Source organism: Bombina bombina, chromosome 1, assembly GCF_027579735.1.
Source record: "Bombina bombina isolate aBomBom1 chromosome 1, aBomBom1.pri, whole genome shotgun sequence".
Lineage (NCBI taxonomy): Eukaryota > Metazoa > Chordata > Amphibia > Anura > Bombinatoridae > Bombina > Bombina bombina.
Window position 1 is genome coordinate 72,161,737 of NC_069499.1, and position 19,470 is coordinate 72,181,206.

Here is a 19,470-nt window from a genome sequence, read left to right on the forward strand (position 1 = left end):
GGCAGGAGTGCGGCGGTTTAGGGGTTAATAAATTTTTTAAAGTGGCGGCGATGTCCAGTCGGCAGATTAGGGGTTAATAAATGTAGGTAGGTGGCGGCGACATTGGGGGCGGAAGATTAGGGGTTAATAAATATAATGTAGGTGTCGGCGATGTTAGGGGCAGCAGATTAGGGGTTCATAAGTATAATGTAGGTGGCGGCGATGTCCGGTCGGCAGATTAGGGGTTAAAAAATTTTATTATAGTGTTTGCGATGGGGGGGCTCGGTTTAGGGGTTAATAGGTAGTTTATGGGTGTTAGTGTACTTTTTATCACTTTAGTTAAGAGTTTTATGTTACGGCGTTAGCCCATAAAACTCTTAACTACTGACTTTTAAATTCGGTAGAAGTCTTTACAGGAGAGGGTCTACCGTTCACTTCTTCCAAGACTCGTAATACCAGCATTAGGCAAATCCCATTAAAAAGATAGGATACGCAATTGACGTAAGGGGTAGCCTTGAGTTGCGGAAGAAAAGTGAGCGGTGAGCCTCTACCTGTCAGACTCGTAATACCAGCGTTAGATAAAAAGCAGCGTTGGGACCTCTCAATGCTGCTTTTTAAGGCTAACGCAAAACTCGTAATCTCGGTGTTTGTTTCCAATGCAGCAAAGAATTCTGGGTAAGATATGCAAATGAGGTTCACAATGACTAATTTTTTTACTTCAGCCTGCTTTTGCACAGACTTCCTTTATGCTATAGCATCGCTGAATACACAGCTTTCAAAGGGACACTAAACCCAAAATTTTTCTTTCAAAATTCAGGTAGAGAATACAATTTTAAACAACATTCCAATTTATCACGAGAGGCGTCTATGTGCAGCCACCAATCAGCAGCTACTGAGCCTATCTAGATATGCTTTTCAGTAAATAATATCAAGAGAATGAAGCAAATTAGATAATAGAAGTAAATTAGAAAGTTGTTTAAAATTGCATGCTCTTTCTAAATCATGAAAGAAAAAATGTGGGTTTCATGTCCCTTTAAGCTTAGCTAGGGTTAGTACAGTGATTCAGACCATCCCAGAACAGCTTTTACCACTCATCAGCTGGGAGTAGGTTAAATCACTGCTGGGTGAAGTTAATTTCTGGGTGAAATACAACTTTTAAAATTATGGGGAGGTGAAAAGTGAGTTTAAACAATGTATCCAGAGGTTTTCTGCGGGGAAAGCAAGCCTTCTGACTTGTCTAGATTGTTAAATGAACTGCACGATGAGTTGTTTTCTTTATATTTTGTGCTAAGTGTTATCTTTAAAATATAATATTCAAATTATGCAATATTTGAAATAGAAAATTTTGAATCAATATATTTGTATCTATTATGTTTCAATTTACTAAAATCCTTACCACATGAACTATTAAACGTCTGAATAGTATTTGTTAGATCGAATGTTACATTCTAAATTCCGATTGTGGATAAATGATAAAATTATGAATATTCGAAAACAAAAGTATCATTTGAAAACTGCAAATAACCTTTAATTACCGATTTTTTTAATAGGTTTTCATTGTTATCAACCTTCTATTGTCCAAAACTAATGTCCACAGAACTATTCATTCTACCAAGTGAATTGCACTTTCACCACATTCGCTCATCACTTATTTAATATAACTCTAATTTCCCTTTTTTGCTGGTTTTTCATCTTATTTTGTGATTAAATAAAGACACAATAATCAACTTGTCGTGGCATAACATTATTATCATTATTATTATTATCACTGTGAAAAACCCGAAGTGAAATAAATGAGGCAGTCATTATTATAATAAATTGAATCAATCATCTGCCATGTTTTATTTCCCATTGACATCTTTGTTTTTTTTCCACATAAACTAGTGCATCTGGGAAGCCTGTTAATGGTGTTTTTAAACAATCTGAGAGTAAGAAAAACTTATATTCCATATTCAGGTTTTGAGTGTTTGATCTTATTTAGATGGCTGCACTTCTAACAGACTGGAATGCCATAGAAAATTATGCCAAAAAATACATTAGATGAAATTAAATGAAAAAGTCTAAAGAAAGAAACTGCTGTAGAAATGGACAAATAATTAAGTGAAAGCAAAAAAAAAAAAAAAAGAGAAAATAAAGAGACAAAATATAAAACACAGAAGAGTCATATGATCAGAGGAGTAAAAGAGAGTAACCAAAAGGAATCTTATCGACTCAGAAGGTGTAAATGTGAGTCAATAGGAAAGAAGAGAAGGAAAGAGCCGTAAAAGGAATAATACGGTAAAAGTAGCTATGGTTGGTAAAGAGAGAACAGCAGTGTATGAGACAGACCAGGAAACAAAGTAGATTCCTGCCTCTCCCGCCTCAGTGTGCTTTTGCTATATGTTAAAGTTACATTTATTACTGTGCTCTAGATTCTATTTTAAGCAACTACAAAACCAGAAGATTGCTCTGAAGACACCATTGATAGTGGCTATAATACAAATGTTCGCAAGTATAAAATGATTCAATAAGGTATTAGAAAGAATTCTGTTTTTTTAAGAAAGTTAAATGCTCTAATGCTAACTGGAACATTGGATTCATTTTTAGACTTAAAGAGACACTGAGCCCAATTTTTTTCTTTTGTGATTCAGATAGAACATGACATTTTTAGCAACTTTCTAATTTACTCCTATTATCTAATTTTCTTCATTCTCTTGGTATCTTTATTTGAAATGCAAGAATGTAAGTTTAGATGTTTGGTGAACATCCTGGGTTGTTCTTGCTGATTGGTTGATAATTTCATCCACCAATACAAAAGTGCTGTCCAGAGTCCTGTACCAAAATAAAGCTTAGATGCCTTCTTTTTCAAATAAAGATAGCAAGAGAACGGAGATAATTTGATAATGGGAGTAAATTAGAAAGTTGCTTAAAATTGCATGATCTATCACAAAAAAAAACAATTTGGGTTCAGTGTCCCTTTAACACTTTCTATTCCTGTACAGGATGTCATGAAAAAAAGTGTGTAGATCAGCTGATTTTTAAAATTTTAAGATGCACAAATATCAAATATGCCTTATGCAAACATTTGTGTGTTCTTTTGTTTATATTTGGATTGAGTAAAATATAAAATTGTACTTAACTAAAAGGGAAGAAGATATTGAGAAAGAAGTGGAAGAAAATGACCATTACCAAATTTATACAATTATGATAAATTAATTTCATTCTATAAATAGGGAAAAAAAAGAACGAATAGAATTACTAAAAATGGACACATTAAATAATAATAAAACTTATCAGCTCTTCTATTTCAAGTGCATTCTTTTGAATAATTCCATAAAACACCTGAATTCATATTTTTTGCCCACTAGGGGGTGGCTCAGTAATGAATACTGTTCATATTTCTTTACAAAATTCAAAGTTTATCAAACATGTTTCATACCAAAGTAGGCTAAAGATTAATTTCAGCAATATCAACATACATCATCACAAAGCAGGAAATTCAAACAGATTTTAGAAAATATTTTAGAATATATACTATTTTTAAAGCAAATTGTATTTCTAGTACACCCCAAACAAGAGGTTTCCAAAGCAGGAGAACCATTACCCACCAGTCTTCCCTGAGGACAGAAATACAGAGGGCCAGATTACGAGTGACGCGCTAACAGTTTGCGAAGAAACTATGAACTTGTTTCCATTGAGCCGCAATTAGGTTAGCGTGCACTCACAAACCGACAAATATGCTGTCGGAAGCAATATCGTTCACGGACTGCTTCCAATGTCCCGTTATACCTCAATTTCGGCAACTGGACTCCGGCTGCCGAAAACATTTTTGTGTCCTATACAAAGTTTCATAAGCCGCTAATCTATAAATAATACCAGGTTTCCAATGACAGCGCAAACCGTTAATACACTGTCTGAGGCTGTCGCTACATTGAGAAAAATTACACCTAGCTCAACTAGGTGTAAAAGAGGGAAAAGGAGCTTTTTGAGACCTATTTCCCATTGAAATCTAACCCGCCTCCCAAAAATAAACCTAACACGTCAAAACCCCTCTATCCGCCATCCCCCCACATCGCAACTGACAAAAAAATGTATTAACCTCTAAACCGCCATCCGCCCACATCGCAAAGTACATATTTAAACTATTAACCCCTAATCCACCATCTCCCCACATTGCAACTAACAATAAAATATATTAACCTCTAAACCGCCATCCCCCACATTGCAACTAACAATAAAATGTATTAACCTCTAAACCGCCATCCCCCCACAATGCAAAGTACCTATTTAAACGATTAACCCCTAATCCACCGTCCCAACACAACACAATCTACCTATTTAAAATATTAACCCCTAAACCGCCATTACTCCACAACGCAAAGTATTAATCTAATCACTAAGTCCCCTAACCTAACACCCCCTAAATTAACCCCATTACATAAAATAAAAAGACCTAATAAATTAATTAAAATACCAAAATTAAAATTCCTAATCTAAAATTAAAATAAAAAAACCTAACATTACATAAAAAATACAACCTAAGATTTAATTTAAATACCAAATATAAGATTACATAAAATTCTAAAATCACAAAAAATCAAAAAATCTAAGATTACATAAAAAAATAAACAAAATTATCCAAAATAATAAAATTTAAGCCTAATCTTATACTCCTATAAATACAAAAAGCCACCCCAAAATAAAAAACACCCCCTAATAGCCCTTAAAATGGCCTTTTTTAGGGTATTGCCCTGAAGCAATCAGCTCTTTTACCTAAAAAGAAATACAAATTAACCCCTAACAGTAACCCCCCCACCCACGCAACCCCCCAAAATAAAAAAAACTAAGTTTAAAAAAACTCTAAAGGGGCATTTGTATAGGCATTGCCCTTAAAAGCACAATCTTAATTTTAATTGAAACCTGGTACTAAAAAGTAAATTACTTTTAGCTGCCGGCAACTTTGGTAGTTTACGGCTCCATTTTTAATGGCCCAATAGATACAAGCCTTTTGTTGGATTTATCTAGGCTTTTTGCATGCGTCAGAAGTAGCGAGCGTATTATAAGTTGCAAGTAAACATCTTGTTCAAGTGCAATTGAATTTAATGCGTATCTGGATAGCACAACCCCAGAACTCTGGTTAACTTGAATAAAAAGTTGCACAAAATATATCAAAACTACATTAAAAAGTACAGTTACACTCATAATAACACTGTCTAATAAAAATGATTGAAAATATATATTGCATAGCATCTACCTTTTCACTTCTATACTTTATAAGTATGTTTAGAAGTGTAAAAGAGCATTCATCGAATGCTGGTTCCCACTCTGGGCCAGATTACGACTGGCATGCTAACAGTTACCCGCTAGCGAAAATGGGTTTATCACAGCTAGATGAGCATGACGAACTTGTCATATTACAAGTTGAAAGTAAACGCGATCACTCCAGCACAATTGAAGTTAAAGGGTGTCAGGATAGCGCTACCTCAGAGCTCTGGTTAACTGTTTCGTGAGACAAAAAATGTGTCACAAAACACATCAAAAATACAATGAAAAGTACAATTACACTCATAATAACACAATCAATAAAAAATATTACAAACAACTATTGCACAAAAAAGTTATTAGGGCTCAAAGATATGAGGTCTTAGGTGTTAGAAAAAATAAATGCATTCAAAGGGCTTTAATGTATGTATATGTATATATATATATATGTGTGCATATGTATTTATGTATTTATATGTGTATATATGTATTTACAGACATATATACACATATAAGCACATACATACATATGTATACATATATAAGTGCATTTGAGCCTTTTGCAGTCAAGTAGCTGAAAACATGAAAATCATATTTATGCAATTTTCATATTTAATAAAATGATTAACTGTGTAATTACTGTACATTTTTCACATGTTCTTCAAACAGGGGAATATTTATCTATGTATTTTTAAATAGATATTCCTATTATTATATATCTGAATCTATACCTTTATATAATTATAAAGAGAGAGTTATAGATATATATTTTACAAAAAAATCATAAGATATATATAGAAATATGTATAAACAGAACATATTCTTCTATGTAATGAACATTGGAATGCAAAATGTTAATATTTCATGACAGGTTAGCACTCTTGACAAAACGCAATCGGGTTTACGAGACTTACGTTATCGCGGTGCATGTAAAAAGATTATGCAACATTTGATAATGGAAGTAAGATGCTGTATATGAACCATGAAAGTTTATTTTTGACTTTAGTGTCCCTAAAGAGACAGTCTACTGTAAAATCCCCCCCCCCCCCCATGTGTTCTGAATTGTGCATTTTACTTGCTGGAGAGTATTAAATTATGTACAAATAGCTCCTTTGCCTTTATTTTGGCATTTTAAATAGCTGATGTTACCTGTGGTATCCCCACCTTTACTAGAGATTTAAATACGGTTGACAAGCTATGTAAACAGTCAGCAGAAGAAATTACACTCCCAGTGGGGGGTAGGAGAGATAAGTAATATAATGTTAATTTGTAATTGTTCTTTCTTGGTATAAAGATATACAGAGATAAGAAAAGGAAGCACTTGAGTGTATAGATATAGGTTAAAAAAGAGATTCCATTCTAAACTAAATTAAAGAAAATAAAATGTATACAATTCTTTTTAAATGCCAACAACACATTTTGATTATTCAATTTTGATATAAAATATTTAGATTAGAAATCTATCAGTAAAAACTTGTAAGAAATAAGTAGTTTTTGAGAAAAAGAGAGTGCTTCCTTTTTATGGCAGATTTTTTATTACAGGTGTAATCGTTCTTATATACAAAAATAAAATTCCCCAGCAAATAGAACCTAAGGAATGCATGAACCTTTTAAAAACACAAGAAAATCTGCCGTGTAGTTCCAGAAATATTTCACTCCAAACATCTAGAAATCATAAATGCTGTTCAAATGTTCAACGCAATATCAATAGATTTTTAATATATCATAACACTTTTTTTCAGGCAAGCTTACGAAAAGTGTGACTGTGCATGTTCATAGGTACAGTTATCAAGAGTTACAATCAAGATATTAGACTTGACAATACAAATTGAAATGGGATTAGGAAGATTTTGATTGACTCAACCAAACTTTTCACCCATGCACATGTCTACGATTTAGGGTGCGCTAAAGGGGATGTGGGACTTAGTTGAACATGCTCCCTTATTGTGTTGCCTGTTCCTGATTGATTATGCAGGTGCTGACATTTGGATTTGTGCTTTAGAGTATTCTTCTGGTTCTTTGTGCCTCATGACCTGCCTGCAAATTAATTTACTGGTTCCTCTGTCATTTTGCAATTGGCTCCTGATTACTTATAGAGCTACAAACCTCAGCTTGTTCCTGACTACTGCTTCAAATCTATCACCTGCGCAAGGGAATCGAGCAAATAACAAAGGTAATACCCTAATACCTTTACGTGTAAAGAGAAGCTTTGTCTATTTTTATGTAGAAACTAGTCTCTTTTTGTTTCAAATTATAGAGCAAGACATTTTACATTCATCACATGGAAAAATATTAAACTAGCTTTATGTACCTGTTTTAAGCAAATAAAAGTATATAGCAGAAATCATTTGTTTATAGAACTCCTTTGTGAACACTTTTACTTGCACTAAACAGGAGGAAATTAGTCATCTATTTGGACCCATTATGAAGTAGAGACAAATCACACAAACCTGCAGGATTCCATTAACATAAATGATAGATTGTCTGACTCAGTCTCAATGGTTTAAATCCCCTTAAATACTTTTATTTTAATTTTTTTAATATTAATTGATTAAACATCTATCACAGACCACATTGAAATATGTTAAACTTCAAGTAACAGGACCATTTTTGATTTAGCATGAGTTGATAAGTTCAAGGCCCCAAGACCACATTTTTAATTAACTATTCCTTTAAAAAAAGATGGTAATTAAATTAAAAAGCTGGTAAAGTCAAAGTTGAGTATCTCACTTAAATGTAAAGAAGCCAGAAAATTCCAAGGTTTATATTATCATTAAGTGAAAATTTTCAGATTGACCTCTAATTAAAGATTTGTATATGGATTTTGAAAGAGCCGTATTTCTTTGGCTTTTGTAGGCTTGCATGAAAAAATAATTCAATCTTTAAATTGTATTCAATATATTCAATAATGCCAACAACATTTAACAATTGTTGTCTAACTAGAAATGAAATGAATGATGACATCGGTGAATTAGGCATCATTTCCCTAGGAATTATTTGATTTAAGGTCATAGGACATCTTTACTCTAGTGCCATTAGCATCTCTAACTCATTCATTAGATGAGTTTTAATATCCTACTATCCATTAAAAATACTTTAACATTTTCCCCATAAACACTTGCTAAACAAGTAATTATTTATAATTTGTAGCCATTGCAGCTACCTCTCTGCTGTAAAAAATGGCTAATTAGAATATATTATTAATTATGTATATAATAGAATACATTTATTATGCAACATTTAGATCCTTACAAACATGTTAATTAAAGGGACACTATACCCAAACATTTTCTTTCATGATTAACCCTTTCGTGACAGGGTTAAAGTGTCTACATCGGAACACCTGTTCCGATGTAGACAAATTGAAACTACGCGATCGTGCGAGATTTCAATTATTGGATCGCATCTGGGGGGCGTCCCTACAACCCTAGGAACGCCCTCCAGACCGCGATCAAGTCCTTGAAGCGCAGAAGGCTTCAGGACAGCCGTTTGATATGACGTTCTATTCCGTCATAACGGCTTTAAAGCCCAGTGTAAATATGACGGAATAGAATGGCATAACGGCGTTAAAAGGTTAAGGTAGAGAATACAATTTTAAACAACATTCCAATGTACTTCTATTACCTAATTTGCTTCATTCTTTAGATATACTTTAATGAAGAAATAGCAATGCACACAGTGAACCAATCACAGGAAGCATCTATGTGCAGCTACCAATCAGCAGCTACTAAGCATATCTAGATATGCTTTTCAGCAAAGAATATCAAGAGAATGAAGCAAATTAGATAAAAGGAGTAAATTAGAAAGTTGTTTATAATTGTATGCTCTTTCTATATCATGAAAGAAAAAAAATTTGGGTTTCATGTCCCTTTAAGAATGGTGTATATATTAACCTAATTATGTACAATGCTACAGAAAATATTAACATGCCTTGAAAGTGCAAACAATGTTTATGAAATGAAATGCCACTATCTACATGCAAAAGTTGTGCAAATAAAATATTTTTGAGTGGGAAATAAAAATGCAAATATCAAAAAGAAACTATGTAAAAAAATCATATTATTATTATATTATATTATCTTTATTTGTATTGTAATACAAAATTTTGTAGCTCTGGAAAAAGTATGTATTTATTTTTTACTTTAAGTGTAAAAATGGGAAACAGTATTGATTCTTAAAATTACAACAAGATAAATAAATATGTTTTTCACTTTTCTGACTACATATTAGTTGCATAGAATTGCGATGTAGCCTCTCATTAATCCCTGAACACTGGTACTTAAAAGTAAGATAACGTCATAGCCAAAAATAGTTTGATGTTGCCATTTTTTATGCAAAACCAATTTTTATTGCTCTTCTTAAATAAAAATAAAATATACATTTTGCATATTGCATACAAACTGATTCATGGTTTTGAATCCAAAATACAATGGAATGGCACACCCATGCCAATAAGTTATTTGAAATGTTTGTCAGAAAAACCATTACACACATCACATACAGCCCTGGTTGCTCACCAAAATTCACAGCCAGCTGCACAGCTTCTAGGGACAGTCAAGCCTAGGTGCAAAGCTCATAGGGAAAAATCACAAAACAAAACTATTAAAACACATAAAACGTCTGGCACAGCTAGATTAAAATCATGGAAGAGTTAGTTAGAGCATTTGGCCAAATTGTGATTGGCCCAGGACCACTTGTTTGTATTTGTGTAGAAAAATTACAAAGGGTCACCCTGGTTTGTATCTCAGTGTGTTTGGTTGAAGGCATGCATTGTGTGGCTGAAGGCTAGGGACCCATGGAGGAAGAAAATGTGCAAACCTCTATTTATAAAGACTTCCTGACTTCTTGATTAAAGATTAAACACTAACACAGGACAATAGGAAGCGGTATATTCAATAGCAAATCATCAAATATAAATAATTCAAGCTTAAAAGGGACAGTCAAGTCAAAATTACACTTTCATGATTCAGATAGGGTATGCAATTTTAAACAACTTTCCAAAGTACTTTTATAATCAAATTTGCTTTGTTTCTCTTGGTATTCTTTGTTAAAAGCTAAACCTAGGAGGGTTCATATGCAAAGCTGTTGAAGACAACCTCTTATCTCAGTGCAGTTTTTCTCAGTTAGACAGTGCTAGTTCATGTGTTTCATATTAGATAACATTGTGATCATTCACGTGGAGTGGTTAAAATCTAAGTATGTCAAAAGAACTGAGATAAGTGGACAGTCTTCAGAGGCTTAGGTACAAGGTAATCACGAAGGTAAAAAGTGTATTAATATAACAGTGTTGGTTATGCAAAACTGGGGAATGGGAAATAAAGGAATAATCTATCTTTTTAAACAATAACATTTTTCAAGTAGACTGCCCATTTAAATATTTTACATAGGTGCTATTATTTTCCCTATTTTAGGGGATCTTTTAGTCCCAAATCCTATAATAAACTCTTACCATGTCATCTCTCCACCATATAAACCTAAACAGTACCGACAACAATGTACAAAAATAACTCTTTATACCCTTAAATCCATTACAATTAAGGTAACTTCAACATTATTAATCTGCATCCTCTTCTCACCACATTAATCCTAACTTCACAACCCACTCTTACCACAAAAAAGCTATAACCCTGACCTCCTCCCACAGCTATTTACCTCCCACAATTATTAACCCTTACAAGAAACACACCCCTCTAGATTAAACCCTTCCAATCCTAATTGTATCTAACGCCCATGTCATGTCACCCTTGGCTTTTTGCTTTCACTCACCTCTCAAAAGTATAGTGCAACTTCAGCCCCTGCCTTATCCATTATAGACCTCCACCCATGTTTTCCAACCTTTCCTAAAGGACATTGAGAAGCCATAGTCAGGGAATCAGTTTTCTGGGGGACAGAGCCAAGATTATGAATGAAGCACCTGGAGGTGCCCTATATTTACTTTTTATAGTTATCTATGTGTGACATTAGAATTGACAATATTACATTATGAAACACCTTCCCTTTTCCTTTACTTGTTACCAGCACACATATAGCCATCTTCAGCAGTCAAGGAGTTATTCATTTTTAGATACTTGCTACCTAAATAATACTCATTTTCATACCCTACAATTTAAAATATTCTTTTCCTGGTTTGCAACAATTCTCTTAAGAGACTTGTAATAGCTTGAAACAGACTTCTCTGCATTATCATTAAATGGAAGAGAATGTATGTGCAAACTAACCAAATGATTTAGATAAGTAACAGCTGTCTGCTTGTTCCACTTTCAGTGGAGTTTGATTATTACATTCTTGTCCAGATTATACTTGAATTAGATATGCACAATGAGATAATTTAAGCAATCTGTCTGAGAGTTGTATCTTAAATCAGAGATTTCAAATCTTTTTTAAACATAGGTTCAGATTGTGATATATTTTATTTATAATAGCAAAATGAGTCATTTAATTCATTTATATGAACACTTTTTTGGTGGAGTATATGCTCTTTTATACTTGTAGATGCACTAAAAAGCTAAACATAGAGGCAGAAAATAATTTGTAGGTAATTTGCTTTTTTACAACTTCATGGAACAAAATTTGTGTTTATTTATTTTTTTACACATAACCTATAGGCATTTTATTCCCTTCTAACTGTAAAATTTAGCCTATGGCTAATTTAACCTATCTGAAAATGAGTTTGTCCACAGTGGAACACCCATAACTTTGCTCCTGCCCACACTGACTCCATAAACCAAACGCCCTCAGATCTGTCCATATGGCTCCCCAACTACAGCTTACAAGTGGTGGGCTAACAAATTTACTTGTAACATCACTGATATTACAAGTTTCACTCGAGCGGAAGCTTAAATAGCACTAGAAGAATCAGAGCAACCTGAGACCTGAAGTAAAGTGTAAGGGTTATAAAAAATAGTTTCACAAAATACATAAAATAAAGTATTACACAAATATATACACGTTTCTAATACAAAATATAAAAGTTTTTATTGATAAAAAGGTTTTAAATGTCACACTGCAGCTATTATCTAAAGCCATCTGCATCTCCCTTGACAAGTGTAGTGTCAGGGAACATATTGCAGACAGGAAGACTGTCATCTCTTCTACCATGGAAAGCAGATTATCCTATAACGGAAGACGTTCTGTTTCAGCAAAGTCTGAAACGGGATGTTACATTTCTCCATACAGACAACTTCTGCATACCTAAGACGGTGAATTATCATGGCTAGTTTGAATACCATAGTTAAGGAGCTATCAGTGTTGCTGATCCCTGCATTGGATAATCTTATTCAGAAATGTGAGCTGCTGTAAGTGGAAGTGGGGAAGGCGATAAAACCACACACTATGGAAGCCACCACTGGAACAAAGTCTTCTCCACTTGCTACTATACCACTTGCTTTTGTACCTGAAAGTACTTATGAAAAGTCAGCTTCCCTTTTCTTATATGTTGCCTACTACTCAACTCACCCTAGCCTAGGGGACAATGTATGGAGATCATTAATGCTGAAGTCTTCTGCACAGATTACATTTGATTGTTGTACCCACCACCTACTAGAATTATGGTGTTGCAGTCATGCGATGAGTAGCCAGCTCCCTTCGCAAAGTGCTGGCTCAAGAGGATATATGAATAGTTCTACTGACATGTAGATCTGTCACGCTAAAAGAGGAATCGGCTAAATAACTTTACATCTATCCTTTACTGGTTATCTGTCATGGAGTTGCAACAAATGACAGAATGATCTTTACACGCTACTATTACTTATACTCATTAAAATCTTTGCAGAATGAAGGGATGCGATTAAAGACATGCCTGCATGAATACTTAGAACATATGAGAGAGACCTGCTTGTCATTGTTGAAATAGAAGGCGCTTAAAGGAAGTAGCAGGACACAGGCGTGCAGAAACCATTTTCTCAGGGGTTCCCTGAAATACATCATACTTTCCTGAGGTAATCTTATTTATTCCTATCCCATGTTGAAATTGGATGTTCTATTTATTTGCACCAACTCACGCTCAATACCATGTTACAACTTTTCCTTATGGTCTCTTTTGGTTATTGGGTGTCTCTGAGCCTTTTATGGAATTTGGGGCAATTTACTATCTCCCCTGAAGTTTTATTCACCAATGATCCAGCTTAGCTTACTTACAGTGTAATCCTTTGTAGTTCACTGTGGAACTGTTCCAGATAAACTGACCAGAGTTCATGTTTTGCATAGCTGCAGTATTATAATGTTATTGTACTGTGTTAGTTTTCAATCATGGCCCTGTTGGCTATTAATGTTCTGTTTTGTTTTAATATTTAGACTTTTTCTCATTTCACCATAATGGGTATAATATATTTGCATAGTCCTCTTAAAATGAACCTAATGACCCTTTCATGATATAAGTTTATAAAACATAGACAATCTTAAGATGTTCCTATTGTATGTCAGCCTTTAACACTTGTCTTTATTCTCTTACACAAACAGACAACATAGGTATATTTTTCCAGATGTTATAAGCCTGGCAATGTATTACTTGATATAGAACTATGCTACCAAGACACATTATAGATAGCTTGTATTACCCTGCAGTCAAATAGGCATTACGCACTTGTTTATTCACTCTCTCTTTATCTATAACTACTATTTTATATTTCACCTTTGGATAGATGTAATTATCCTATGCTGACTTTAATATTCATACTACATTGGGAACATAAGCAGAGAATAATACCTTTTCATGGCTACATCTCTAACTACTCATATAATAAGTCTGTTTCTAATTTAATTCTACTGCTTTGATTTCTTCAGCTTTTGTTTTAGCACTACTTTGTTCACTTGAGTCCCTGTACTCTGCTTTGTGACTCTTGAACTCATTTTGCAGTAACTACAATTTAGTTAATATCCTTCTATGTATTATGAGTCACAGATATATCTAATTTTGTACATACCCTTTATTGAGCATAGTATGAGGACGTTTATAGTTTTCTTGATAATGTTTTCTAGTATAAGAACTCACTGTCGGATAGTACTTTAATGCTAGGATTCAGAAATAGACCTCACATCTACCTTTCAATGTTTTAGAACCTACTAGTAACTAATTCTTATGACCACAGTAACTCAAGATAACATATCTGTTGCTGGAAGCATAGCCGTCTAAATCCCTGCCTTTGTCAATCTTTCAATAGCAAACACGAGAACCACACTTTGAATTTGCTATTGCTGTTATCTTTGTATTTTCTTTTATTTTGTTTGTTGTTATTCAAAAAAAGACACATTGGTTCTTTCCCCTTGGTTAGGAAACCAATGAATACAACCAGGCTCATTGTTAATTGCATACTTAAAATTCCTTCAAACAATTAAAAAAAAAAAAGGTTTTAAATGCCCTTTCCATTCAAACTAAATGTGTGTGTGTGTATGTATACATGTGTATTTATGTGTTTATATGTGAAAATATGTATGTGTTCACATATATCCATTTAAACACATATATACACATATATAGACATACATATACACTTTGGATCCCTTTCTAGTCAAATACCATTAAACATGCAATATTAAATTTAATACATTTTACTATTTTTTATGATTTTAATAGAAATACATCAAATTCATATGTTTTTCACTTAGAATAACATTTTATTTTTATTTTTAAAGATATATTTATCTATATACACACACACAATATATATCTATATATGTATATATCTACTGTATATATTCATAGCAATATATAGGTATAGATATATATTTTTTCAAAAAATATTCCTATTTAAAAATAAAAATAATAATTTCTTCTAAATGAAGAACATAGAACTGTTAAAGGGATAGTAAACACCAAAAATGTTATTGTTTAAAAAGATAGATAATCCCTTTATTTACGATTCCCCAGTTTTTTATAACCAACACTGTTATAGAAATATACTTTTTACCTCTGTAATTACCTAGTATCTAAGCTTCTGCTGACTGCCTCCTTATCTCAGATCTTTTGACAGACTTGCATTTCAGGCAATTAGTGCTGACTCTAAAATAACTCCACATGCGTGAGCACAGTGTTATTTATATGAAACACATGAACAAACACCCTCTATCTATGAAAAACTGTTAAATGCATTCCGATAAGAGGTGGCCTTCAAGGGCTTAAAAATTAGCATATGAGCCTACCTAGGTTTCAACTAAGAACACCAAGAAAACGAAGCAAATTTGATGATAAAAGTAAATTGGAAAGTTGTTTAAAATTACATGCCCTATCTGAATAATGAAAGATTAATTTGAGCTTTACTATACCTTTAAAATGAAGGTAAACTTTGATGAATGAAAGCCCATTTTTTAAAAATACTATTAAAAACAGGGGCACCTGTTTTTAATAGTATTTTTAAAAAACAGGCTTTCATTCATCAAAGTTTACCTTCACTTTAAGTATCCCTAACGCAGCTTCGGCTTTAGCACACCTGGTTTAGTGCAGTTTTGAGTAAGCACATGAGAGATAAATAGAAAAGCCCCCATAGGGGAGAGGGAGTTAGATGTATCTGAAGTCCTAAAGTTAGCTCGCTTGAGTCTTTTGCTCATGCACTAATGTTTTACTTTCAACTTGTAATACCAGCTATAGCCTGGGGGTCCTGATGTTTTACCATGGGCGCTGTTAGTGCTCATGAGCGTTAAAAATGTATCACTACACTTGTAATCTAGGCTTCAGTGAGGGCTAGGCACTTGCCCCTCAAAACTCAATTACTGGAAACAGCACAAGCGGTACAAGCACACTGTTTAAACAAGATCATTTTATTTTATAGCAAAAGCAAGCAAAATAGGCAATGAACATATAAGGCAAATGTTGTTTTTACTTTATAACATTGCATATTAGAATCTTAAAGTGTTTTATGTTCCTTAAAGCAGCCACACTGGAACATAAAACAGAAAATAGAACACACGGTTACAGTGATATTTCTGTAAAACACCCTCTTTGGTTCAGTTTAAACATACTTATTGTTAAACAAGGGGAAATGAGGAGATAAAAATGAATGAAATTATGAACTCTGACCTTAAAGGGACAGGCTAGTCAAAATTAAACTTTCATGATTCAGATTGGGCATGCAATTTTAAGCAACTTACCAATATACTTTTATCATCAAATTTGCTTTGTTCTATTGATATTCTTTCTTGAAAGCAAAACCTAGGTAGGCTTATATGCTAATTTCTAAGCCCTTGGAGGCTGCCTCTTATCTATCTATTTGACCGATTTTTACAGCTTGATAGCTAGTTCTCATGTGCCATATACATAACATTGTGCTCACTCTCGTGAAGTTATTTATGATTCAGCTCTGATTGGCTAAAATGCAAGTCTGTCAAAATAACTGAAATAAAGGGGCAGCCTGCAGATGTTTAGGGGTCAATTTATCAAACTCTGTACAATTTATCAAGACCGCTGCTCCATAACCTGTCCGCCTGCTCTGAGGCGGCGGACAGAAATCATCCAGATCGAATACGATCGGGTTGATTGACACCCCCTGCTAGCGGGTGATTGGCCGCAAATCTGCAGGGGGCAGTATTGCACCAGCAGTTCACAAGAGCTGCTGGTGCAATGATAACTGCCGACATTGATTGATGTGCAGCGGACATGATACGCTACATCGTATCATGTCCGCTTGTACTATAATAAATTGACCCCTTAGATACAAGGCAATTGCAGAGGTATAAAGTGTATTAATTTAACCGTGTTAGTTATGCAAAATTGGGGAATGAGGAATGAAGATTTTTATTTTTTTTGCCAATAAAAAATGAGGAGTAGTCCATTCAAGGTCATATTAACTACAGAAATATCAATATAATGCTTAAAATTTTTAAAACCACAAAAATGTTAAACCCTTCATAGAACAGCATTAAAAAAAAATATTTGGATTAGAATGAGGAAAAATATGAGTTAGAGTTAGATCTAAGCTTGAGTTTTAAATTAAGTCAAGGGCTAAGTTTTGGGATAGCTTGTTTGGGTTAGGGCTAGGATTAAAGTATAGGTATGGTCTAGGGTTAAGGTTGGGTTTAAGGTAGAGTTAAGTTTTCAGTTGTAGGAGTTATAGGATTATGGTGTCATTCAATACACAAATGCATACCCACATACACAAATGCATAACCAAATAATATAAAAGGATGTCTGAACAGGAGCTCCGGTATGCAGTGATCAAGTGCGCAACCGCCGAAACGCGTCTACATGGTGCTCCTGTTCACACACCTGGATTTACCCTGGCTTTTACACTGACTGTTTTATAGATGTGATGATTTTACTTTCATCTTCAATAAAGTTTGGATTTTAGTAACCCGAGTTCGTCTGTGTGCCTCTACTAACATTTGGAGCCATATATATATGTAAATATATGTATATATATATATATGTATATATATATCTGGTTTTGGGATCCAAGCACTAACTGTACGTTGAGTTGCCTGGGTGCACTCTATGGTAGATAGGTAGAAACTTTTCATATAGAGAAGAGGCACACACAGGTCTTAATTAGCATAAATTTTATTGATTCATAAATTCACTCAACGTTTCGGTCCTCACAGGGACCTTTGTGAAGACTGTTCTATATACAAAAGTAAGAAAAAAATGAAAATACAATGAATTCTACAAAGGAGAAAAGACACATCACAGGACAAAACTAATAGGCTTAAAACAAATTGTGCAAGCCAAAAGAAAAAAAGAAAAGAAAAGAAAAAAGCACAAAAAAGACAAAATTGAGATTTGATTCCTAAAACGGTGTTAAATCCATAGTAGAAAGATATACAAAGAGCAGTGTCAAGGACATCGCATAATTCATAGTGAAGAATATAGGCTAGGGTCTGGAGCTTTAAAGACAGGTAGCATTTAGTAAAGAGAAATTAATTTCATATAACTAGAGGCAATAGAATTTCACTGATATGGCAAGGAAAAACAGAGAACAGGGTCAAACAGTTCAGAGCAAGGCTCATATACTACGCTCAACGTTGGTACTTATATATGAGAGTTATATGCCCTGGTATACATAGATTTGGTCTTTAACAATACTAAGGCAGCATACAACAGAACCATAGCGTTCCAAGTATACATGGTAACAGAAATTTTAAAAGAATCAAAGGGACTAAAAGAATAAGGCAGAATTAAAATGTTAAAAGTAGACTCCTTCCTTACTTAGAGGCATCCACACATATTACCAGGATTATTTAAATTAACATAGAGACATGCATTGGATAACATGACACATATTTCCCCTGTTGCAAACTGAATAGTAAACTACAATGTGTAATATGTTGTAAGAGCTAACGTGTTAAGAGCCCACCTTGTTACCGTTTGCAAAATGCCGGAGTGAAAAACAACTAGATCAGATGCGCCAAAGGGCAACGTGTGAAAGGCTACAAAAATGTGAGTTATTAACAAGTGTGGCCCAAATACTGCTGTCACATGTGTCTGACGGTAGGATGTCAGAGAGTTACTCTAGCCTTAGTCAAGTAGCGGAACATGCGGTTTCATGAGCGGATGTACTCACCTCCGTGATAGACTGTACGAAGCAGTCAGCGGTGAACAGATTGTATTCTGTGCCACCTATATATACCCTGCAGGTGTCGCCGTCAGATGACGTCATGCGGGGGGCGTCTAAGCACCGGAGTTAAGGTTGCCGTGGCAACAGTTGAAAACAATCTAACTGTTTGGCATAGTAATAGTAGAAAATATATGGAACGCATAAACCAGGCATGTGTCTCACTACAAACTAAGTAGAAGGACACATCATCAGATAAATGGAAGTATACACATGTGTAGGCATTGCTAGACTAACAAAAGGGTTACAAGAAGGATACGGGGCTCAAGTGTAAAACATATATTACCACATAAGTAAAAAAATTAACTTCTGAAAAGAGAGCGATGTGTCTCCCACAAGGGGAGAGATTAAGTTCACAAAAAGTAAAGCAAAGGCATCCTGCATGGAGGGTGAGCTTCACAAGCCAAAAGGGGAGATCAGTAGATATGTGTGGGCAGTATCATAAGGAGGACAGTGTGCTGTGTGTATTATGTATGTATGTATGTATGTATGTATGTATGTATAGGTATTATGTTCAAGGAGCAAGCATGATGAGGTGGAGTTTGCATGTTTTTAGGGACACGTAGCAATACCAAAGCACAAGATGAGGGCTAGATATTATTACTGCATGTGAGGGGAGGTACTGGTGATATAAGGAACCCCAGGGGAGAGGATAACAATAACTGTAGGGGATGGGTGGTTCATACCGTTGTGGAACCCACCTCAAGAAAAG